The 10,226-nt window shown below is 43.1% G+C and overlaps 1 pseudogene; it reads right to left on the reverse strand.

Annotated features, from left to right (window-relative positions):
- Positions 1-2,210: 2,210 nt before the first annotated feature.
- Positions 2,211-3,041, reverse strand: LOC101124746 (glutathione peroxidase 1-like; annotated as a pseudogene).
- Positions 3,042-10,226: the final 7,185 nt, after the last annotated feature.

Here is a 10,226-nt window from a genome sequence, read left to right on the forward strand (position 1 = left end):
GGAATTCCACACCCTTGAGCTCTCCTTTTCACGGAACAGCATTCGTCAGATTTACTGACAGCATAGCAGTGGCATAATTAACGAATAATCCAGTTTTCAGCTTCCCTGGCCTCCACCTGCTAGATACCAGGAGCACCTCCACTCCCACAGAAGTTGTGTCAACCAAAATGTCTCCAGATATTGCCAGATGTCCCCTGGAGGGCAAAATCAACCCTGGTTGACCACCACTGCAATAGTATTATTTGTATCAAATATATGAAACATAAAGATTGCTAAGGGATATAAAGTAGACTATTTTAGATATCCAGTCTTAAAGGAAACCACTACTATCATCATTGGCCAAAAAAAGAAAAAAAAAGAACAGTGCTAATAATTAGACATAAAATAATAAATGAAAACTATCATTGCTTTGAAATATTCCCTGGAGGAAATGAAACATCTGTGTAAATTTTATCCTTTCACGTGTGAAGATGACTGGGATAGCAGGTGTGGTAAAAGACATTGTTCCAAAGCCTGTTCTGTGGTTTGCTGATGAGAATATTCCCTGGCTTGGGCTACAGCTGCCATGTGCAGTCTCTCTATTGACAGTCTTTCTCAACCACTCCCGAAAATCCCCACATTGTTTGAACTCAAGTTTTGTAATTACAGAGATGTGGTTCTCAGAGCCAAAATTGAAGCTGCCTGGCTGGAGCAGCAGGATATAGAATAGGCCCTTGGGACTGGGAGATTATAACTTTTGTGGTTTCAAGTACTCATAAATGTGGTGGAGAGGGGTTTTGGAGTTGATCCACAACTCGTCAGAGGCCCTGCTATTTTTTCTACCCTCAGCCATTGTAGAGAATCCAAGCCGAGTTTAAGAGTGCTGTGGAAATACACTGCTGCTACTGCTGTTTCTATTACTGTTTGATGCTGGGACTCTTATGCTCCAACCACATTTTCACCCAGCTGAGTCGCCTTCGTATCACGCCTTTCCAGTGAGTAAGATCATCTAGATAGATTCTCCAAAAGAAATAACCCAGTGAGGGAGGGGCAACCAGCATGACCACAATGCTAGTTGTTGTGTGCAAATGGTAAACAGAATGAAATTATGTATGTGTGTGCAGGTCATTATATGCATGCAGACACATGCATATGCATATGTAGTATAAATTAATCTCCATAAATGCCTAAGGTGATGGCAGTGATGAGGGGCAGTTAAAAATGTTAAGCACAAATTGGAGCTGAGACACTGATCAGAGAAAAATTATCTGTAATACTGAGAAAGAGCCATCTGTCATGGCTGGAGGCTCAAGCAGAGAAGGGATAAGTGGAGAGGCCCCAGGAACAGATGGAGAGGCTTGAACCCCCACACAGAGCAGAGCGTCCAACAGCTGGGACTGATTAATCCAGACGGCCGACTATTACGTCACGTGTTGGATTACAACCAAATGAGTGGCTAAAAGCTCCTAGCAAGTTCAGGCCAACACGAAGTCGCTTCACAGATAGCGTCCACCTTGGAATTCCGTGAGGGACGAAGACACTGCTCAGTCCTGCCTCATTGTCCTCTGTGGAAAGAGCAAGAGGAATGAGGATAAGCCTTTCCCACCCCCTTTATTCTTCTTTATTCTCAGGGTAAATGGAAGTAGAGAAGGAGAGTAAGTGAGATTTTAAAGAAGCTTGTTGACCTGTGTCTTTGTTCTCTCCTTGCTCTCTAAATTACATGATAGAGGGAGTAATAAGGAACTTTAATGTATGAAGTTCAGTCCAGTAAATTGATCCCATAGCCCAGCATGTGATAAGCAGTTTCTGAAGATTAATTTGATCTACTCGTGCTTCTTAGTAATCCCACAAACACTTTAAACAACATTTCAGAAGCACAGGTAATCCCACAAGCATTTCAGCAACATTTCAACTCAACACCTGTCCCCTCTCCAATGTTCCCTTCAAGTCAGAAACCTAACTTTGGGTACCCAACTCTACCGTCAATCAGTCACTGGGGCCTTATGGAATCAATGGAGTCTTGTAGATTCTATCTCCTTAGCATTGCTTGAAACGATCTTGACTTCTCTATTCTCATTGCTGTTGCCTTAATTCTGACCTTCAGTAAGTCCTGCCTGGACCGTTACAATAGTTTCTTCTAAGCTATCTTCTGGTTTCTTTGCGCCAGTGCATTCTTTTCTTTTCTTTTCTTTTCTTTTTTTTTTTTTTCCTGCTGACACCCACTTTATTAGTGGGGAAACTCGCCTTGGTCTGGCAGAGACTGGGATGGACAGGACCGGCGCCCATCTAGAGGGGGTATTTTCTGGAAGATCAGGTGTTCCTCCCTTGTAGGTTTAGCGGAAACACCCTCATAGATGAAAACCCCCCAGAGAACAGCACTGCAACTGCCAAGCAGCCGGGGTAGGAGGGGCGCCCTAGGCACAGCTGGGCCCTTGAGACAGCAGGGCTTCTGTGTCAGGCTCGATGTCAATGGTCTGGAAGCGGCGGCTGTACCTGCGTAGGGGCACACCGTCAGGGCCCACCGGGAACTTCTCAAAGTTCCAGGCAACATCGTTGCGACACACCGGAGACCAGGTGATGAGCTTGGGGTCGGTCATAAGCGCAGTGGCGTCGTCGCTGGGGGCTGGCAGGGCCTTCCGCAGGAAGGCAAAGAGTGTGTGCGCCCCCGCACCGTTCACCTCACCCTTCTCGAAGAGCATGAAGTTGGGCTCGAACCCACCACCAGGTCGGACGTACTTGAGGGAATTCAGAATCTCTTCGTTCTTGGCGTTCTCCTGATGCCCAAACTGGTTGCACGGGAAGCCGAGCACCACCAGGCCCCGGGGTCCGAGGCGCCGCTGCAGCTCGTTCATCTGGGTGTAGTCCCGGACCGTGGTGCCTCAGAGAGACGCCACATTCTCGATAAGTAGTACCTTGCCCCGCAGGGAGCCCAGGCTCACAGGCTCCCCGCCGGCCAGCGGGCGCGCCGAGAAGGCATACACCGACTGGGCCGCCGCCGCCGCTGGCCGAGCAGCACACATGGCGCAATTGTCCAAGAAGCCAGCGGAGCGCCCCGAACAAGCACTGTCTCCAGTGCATTCTTTTCACAGGGTCGGAGCCATGGGAAAACTTCCTCTTTGCTCTCTGAAGGTTCTCTGAAAATCACTGACAAGAGACAGTTTAGATTAATAGGAGAAAACGCATACAAATTTATTTGAGATCATAGTTTTACGTGACAAGGGAACCTTTAGAATGAAGACCCAAAGATACAGAGCAAACTGGCCATTTTTATGCTTAGGTTCAACAAAGTGTGGACAGCTGTGCAGAAATATGATTGGACAAAAATGTTGTGATCTAAAGCTAATGGACTGAGTGTGGAAACCCAACAAGGCCTGTCTGTCTAGATTCTTCTTGGCCTCTCTGAGCAGCGTTCCTTCCTTCTGGGTATGGGGCAGGACCCTCTCCGGAATGGGGGTCTTAGGACCTACAGCCAAACTAGTTAGGTCAGGTAATTTCCGTATGGCCAGTTTTTACACAGAAAGGTGAGAGGGAAAGTTAGAGTAATGTTTTTAGGTTTTATGGCTGGCTTTGGGGAACAAGGTTTCTGGTTTCTAGAACCTGCCTTGGGGAAGGATTCTAGCTTCTATTGCTCCTCTGGGGAGAATGGGACTGAGACAGGAGGGCAGGGGAAGGTCAGAGAACAACATTTGCTTCTAAAGCTGCTTCTGGAGCTTTTTTTGGGGGGTATTGTTATCCGAGTCCCCACAATAGCCTCCAGAATAGCCTTCTTAAAACTGAAATCTGTTCTTGCGCCACTGCTCTCCAGCCTGGGCGACAGAGCGAGACTCCGTCTCAAAAAAAAAAAAAAAAAACTGAAATCTTTTCATATTATTTTCCTGCTTACCACTCTTGTATGGCTGCCCATTCTCAAAGGTTTTTAGACATATTTTTGTCTTGACAGAATATAGATGAAATTCATCAGAGCAACACAATTCTATATACGTAGTCAGATTTTCATGAAACTCTAATTTTTTTTTCAGAGAAATAAAGTTCATCACAGTGAGTCAAGATGCCTCATTCCAAGCTATGGTGTAAATTTCATAGACTAAGAAATGTGCAAGTTTCCTTTTTGCTAAGTATGACACATCACCTCTCTCTCACAAAGGGATATATGTTGTTACTAATGTAAACTCATTAGTTTTGATCAATGTTTTGTGAACTCAAAAGTATCTGAGACAGCTCTCAATCAATTTAGAAAGTTTATTTTGTGAAGGTTAAGGACATGCCCGTGACACAGCCTCAGGAGGTCCAGATTACATGTGCACAAGGTGGTCAGGGTACAGCTTGCCTTTATACATTTTAGGGAGACATAATACATCAGTCAATACACGTAAGGTTTACATTGTTTCGATCTGGAAGGGTGGGGCAACTCGAAGCAGGAGTTGGGCTTCCAGGTCATAGGTAGATTTAAACATTTTCTGATTGGCAACTGGTTGAGAGAGTTATTATCAGTAGAAAGAATTGTTTGGGTTATGATAAGTGGTTGTGGAGGCCAAGGTTTTATCATGCAGATGAAGCCTCCAGGTAGCAGGCTTCAGAGAAAATAGACTGTAAATGTGTTTTTATTGGACTTAAGGTCTGTGTTGATATTAATGCTGGAGGGGTATAATGAGGCTTGTCCAACCCCCTCCTCCATCATGGCCTGAACTAGTTCTTCAGGTTAACTCTGGAATGCCCTTGGCCAAAAGGAGGGGTTCATTTAGATGGTTGAGGGGCTTTAGAATTTTATTTTTGGTTCACAGGATCATGGTTATATAAGATGTTAACATTAGGAGATGCTGGGTAAAAGGTATATGGGAACCTTCTGTACTGCCTTTGCAACTCTTCTATAAATCTAAAATAATTTCAAAATGTTACTATTAACTATACTCTTGAGGTTATTTATGTCTATTTTATCTGAATAATGGGAATATCATCTAATGGTGTGCTAATACCTCTTTCCCCAACTCCACATTCAGTGATGGCTAGTTGGTGGTTTCACATCAGACAATGTGGGAGTATTTACACCCTGGCAAGTGGTACGTGCAATAAACATTTATCAGCATACTGAGGCAGCCAGATGTGACTTTCTCTGCCTGAATATGACAAGGTATCAATACATATGGGTTGCCAAAAGTGCAAGGGAGAAGAGAAGACAGCAACTGTGAAAACAAGCTCCCCTCTTTCTCTGTAAAGGCTGCAAATCTGCTTATGAGTGTTTCAGAGTCACTGGGCAACCCAGGTCACAGGCATATGGCAGAGATCACTATGCTGCTCCGGGCCCCTAGGAAGGCAGGGTGTGGAGCCTATCATTTCAGATTCTGAAAACTTTGAGGGATGCGAGAAGAGACCATGGAAGCCAAACAGGAATCTTCTCATAATTTTAGCCATGATGAGTATATTGAGAAACATTCAAAATATTTAAAATTTGGCATCAGGAGTCAGGGCCTATCAGTTCTACATAGCAGCTACCAGCATAACATTTTCCATCATGGTTTTCTGTCTGTTAAAAGTCATGTTATTATTCTGTGCCAAAATCATTCAATTTAGTATATGAAGAAAAAAGGAATACTTCCGGGGACCACACACCCAACAGAGTGGGATGCTGAAAAGATTCACCATCCAGATCTTTCATGGTAGAGGTGATCAGCATTGAGGGTACAGTTTGATCTTTTTTTTTTTTTTTTTTTTCCAGATAGAGTCTCGCTCTGTTGTCCAGGCTAGAGTGCAGTGGCATAATCTTGGCTCACTGAAACCTCTGCCTCCCAGGTTCAGGCGATTCTCCTGCTTCAGCCTCACGAGTAGCTGGGACTGCAGGCCCACCAAGCCTGGCTAGTTTTTGTATTATTAGTAGAGACGGGGTTTCACCATGTTGGCCAGGCTAGGCTCGAACTCCTGGCCTCAAGTGCTGGGATTACAGGTGTGAGCCACCACACCCAGTCCTACAGTTTGATCATTTTTAAGATGCAAACTCTATTCAACTTCCCATATACATGGGGTTTCACACTGGGAGGGTGAGACAGGGGACCAGAGGTGGGGTTAAGTATTGAAATCAGCATATAAGGCAAGAATAGTTGATAATCAAAACTACTCTCTAAAACTCCTTAAATCAGTGGTGCTACAGAGATAGTACACTGCTAGAGGCAATTTAGAATATTTTATTGTGTGTTTTTGGTTAGCATACCCAAGGGAGGGGGTACCTTAGATATTCATGAGCCACAGCTGGGGATTTTAAGCAACCGTCATTGGTCATAAAGTCCAGAGAAAAGAAGGATCCTCTCCGGTCCTTCAGCACTTCTGAATACCCTGCTAGACCTGCATTGTGTGTGAAAACCTGCTCAAGATTATCTGAGGATAGATGCTCACAGCATTTTACAAATAAACACAAAAGTATTTTTAGCAATTTTAATAAACCCTGAATTTTTCTGGAAATCAACTACTGTATGAATCAAAAGTTTGTATTTTGCTCTGTATGGAACTTTTAGCACAAATCGTTCATTGTTGTGGAAAATCCTGACACCACCAGTTCTCAATATAACAACACACCTGAATCTACTGGCATTTGTAACTATTGCATTCTTAGTTTTCCTACAACTATTTATTATTAAAGGGGAGCACTGTTCTGATAAGGTTGGAAATCACTGCCTTGAATTTCTGTAAATCACTGGAATCTATGCTGCTTGAAACCAATGTGTAGGGACCAAGGGAAAACTTCCCCTTTGCCCTCTGAAGGTTTGCTGAAAAATCAACTGACAAAAGGCAGATTAATAGGACAAAAGGCATACAATTTATTAACGTGCATGAGAGTCCTACAAAATAGGAGATCTCAAAGAAATGGCCAGATAATTAATTGATGCTTTTATACCATCTTGAGGTTACAGAATGAATGGGGACTTGGGAGATTGCAAAGCACGCTATGTTGGCAAAACAGGTTATAGGAGAAGGAGGAGAGGAGGCCTGGCTGGCAAAGGTGGTCTTGTTAACACAGAAAAGACCTCACAGGTAGCAGCTCTCAGAGAGAATAGATGGTAAATGTTTCTTTCAGACCTTTAAAGGTGTCGGACTGTCAGTTCATCTTTCCTAGATCCGGATAAGGCAGAGCTAAGAGAAAGCCTGGCTGCATCAGTGCAGATTTTCTCTACAGATGCAAATCTCTCCCCACAAAAGACAGCTTTGCAGGGCTGCTTCTGTTTGCAGGCGCTCTGAACAGCCATCTCAAAACATGTCAAATAAATATATTTAGGGGTGAAATATTTTGGTTTTCTTTAAAGTCAACAATGAAATTTGTTATTTTTTTCACTTTACATTCAGGTTGTTGTCGCCTTTCCCAGGGACACCAGAGGTCCTGGCTTTGCTTAAAGACAAGGCTTCTCAACCTCAGAACTAATTAACATTTGGGGAAAATGCACAGTGGATATTGCTAAACCCTCTACAGTGCACAGGACAGTACCAGCCCCCACCCCAACATGGGGTATATCCGTGGTCTCTACCCACTAGATTCGAGCAGCAACTTCCCCACAAGTTGTGACAACCAGTGTTAAAAGAAACTTTATACGAATTAAATTTAATAGAGTTTAACTGAGTAAAGAACAATTCTAAAATCAGGCAGCCCACAGAACCACAATAGGTTCAGACCTGAAGGTCTGCCACATGGTTGGATAACATTTACAGATAGAAAAAGGAAAGTGACAGAAAACGTAAGTGAGGTACAGAAACTGCTGGATTGGTTTTATAGCACCGTGTTTGCCTTATTTGAACAGGGTTTGAACAGTTGACTGCCCGTGATTGGCTGAAACTCTGTGATTGGTACAAGGGTAAGTTAGTCTGTTTACATACCAAGTTAGGTTACAGTTCAGTATGTACGGAGAAACCTTTAGGCCAAACTTGAAATATATAAGGAGGCAGATTTAGGCCAAACTTAATTTTAACACCAGAAATGTCTCTAGACATTGCCAAATGTCCCCTGGGGGGCAAAATCACCCCTAATTGAGAACCTCTGGTTTAAGGCAACTCTACTTTGGAATTCTGTTCAGAATGAGGAGAATTTGGGTCATGTTTCTCAAAGCACGATTTGCAAATCAGATCAAAAATACAGGATTCCCCCAAGGTACGGGCCAAAAGTACAAATCAGAATCTGGGGTGTGTCATATGGTGGGTCAGAGCCAGGCACGATGGCTCTTGCCTGTAATGCCAGCACTTTGGGAGGCCAAGGCAGGCAGATCACTTGAGGTCAGGAGTTCAAGACCAGCCTGGCCAACACGGTGAAACCCTGTGTCTACTAAAAATACAAAAATTAGCCAGGCTTGGTGGTGCATGCCTGTAATCCCAGCTACTTGGGAGGCTGAGGTGGGAGAATCATTTGACCCCGGGAGGCGGAGGTTGCAGTGAGCCGACATTGTGCCACTGCACTTCAGCCTGGGTGACAGAGCGAGACTCCATCTCAAAACAACTAAAATAAAATTAGAAAGATCCTGGCTTGATTCCAGCTCTACTTGTTAGTAACAGTGTGGCCTTAGCAATTTAACCTCACTGAACTTCATATTCCTTAGCAGCAAACTGAGAGTGAAAACGATGCTACATCTCAGGGATCTTTCGAGGATTAAATGAGATACTGTATGTGAGGAGCTCACGATAGCGTGGGTCTTATTGATCTTTGTAATGCCTTGTTATCCTAACCCAAGCTGAGCACACACAGCAGGAACAAGGTCAGAGACCCTGGGAGCAGGGACTGAGGAGCCAGCCTTGGCTTCAAATGGGCAAAGGCTATTATCAGTTTTGTTTCAGAGTTAAACCATAAATTAAATTCCTTTCCAAGGTTAGTTGGCCTACGCCCAGGAATGAACGAGGACAGCTTAAAGGTTAGAAGCAAGATGGAGTTGGTTAGGTAGGTCTGATCTCTTTCACTGTCATAATTTCCTCAGTTATAATTTTTGCAAAGACATTTTCAGCATATCAAGGCTTTAGGCTAGTATTATCCAATAGAGTAGCCACTAAACACATGTGGCTATTTGAATTTCAATATATATTAATTAATATTAAATAAAATTAAAAATCAGTTTTTGGATCACACTAGCCACACTTCAAGTACATAACGAAATGTGGCTAAGGACTACTATACTGGAATGCACAGATATAGAACACGTCTGTCATCATAGAAAGTTCATAGCATGCTGAATTTTAAATAACCACAGAAGCCTAGCTCAGTGTTTCTGTCATTTTTACTAGGAACACATAAACTAAAATGAAGACAAACATTAGGACTGTCTGGGGAAAAGCCACCAACGTTTTTTCACCTTAAATGTTTGTTTATTTTTTGTCACTTTGGGGAAGTTAAAAGTAAATATTCCCTGTATCTGTTTTGACTTCTCATTAAATTAATAACTAAGTCACAGAAAAGATACTCCTTTTTCCAACACTCTGTTAGTGCTCAGGCTGCCCAATCTGCTTTCAAAGAGAAATTATTTCCAAAATGCCCTACTCAGAGTTATTCAGTTTCCCTTAAATATGGACTTCACCATATTTTTTAAAGACTATGAAATCTACCACATTAATCAGAAGGGAATTTTTGATAATAACAATTATTACATACGTAGGGTAACTATATATTATATATAGGGTAACTTCCTGACGTTGCCATGGCATTTGTAAACTGTCATGGCACTGGTGGGAGTGTCTTTTAGCATGCTAATACATAATAATTAGCATATAATGAGCAGTGAGGATGACCAGAAGTCACTTTCATTGCCATCTTGGTTTTGGTGGGTTTTGGCCAGCTTCTTCACCACATCCTGTTTTATTAGCAGGGTCTTTATGACCTGTATCTTGTGCTGACTTCCTATCTCATCCTGTGACTTAGAATGCCTAACCTGCTGGGAATGCAGCTCAACAGGTCTTAGCCTTATTTTACCCAGCCCCTATTCAAGATGGAGTCACTCTGGTTCAAACGCCTCTGACAAGGTACAAATAAAACAAGTAGGATTAATTTACTTTACGGAACTGGAGCCTTTCAGAGCTTCCTAGAGGAATCATGTCATCCTAAAATGTCAGAGCTAAAAAAAATCAGAGAAAACACTTTATCTACATTTGTGAATAAAAAGACCAAGATTCATAGTGAAGGGACACAGCCAGTTAGTAGCAGAACCAGGACTAAGGGAGTGACAAGAATCTGTTTGACTTCAAATCGCCGGTACTTTCCTTTTCAAAACCTGGCCAGAATAGGGAATGCCCTT

The sequence above is a fragment of the Gorilla gorilla genome, chromosome X, assembly GCF_029281585.2.
Source record: "Gorilla gorilla gorilla isolate KB3781 chromosome X, NHGRI_mGorGor1-v2.1_pri, whole genome shotgun sequence".
NCBI lineage: Eukaryota > Metazoa > Chordata > Mammalia > Primates > Hominidae > Gorilla > Gorilla gorilla.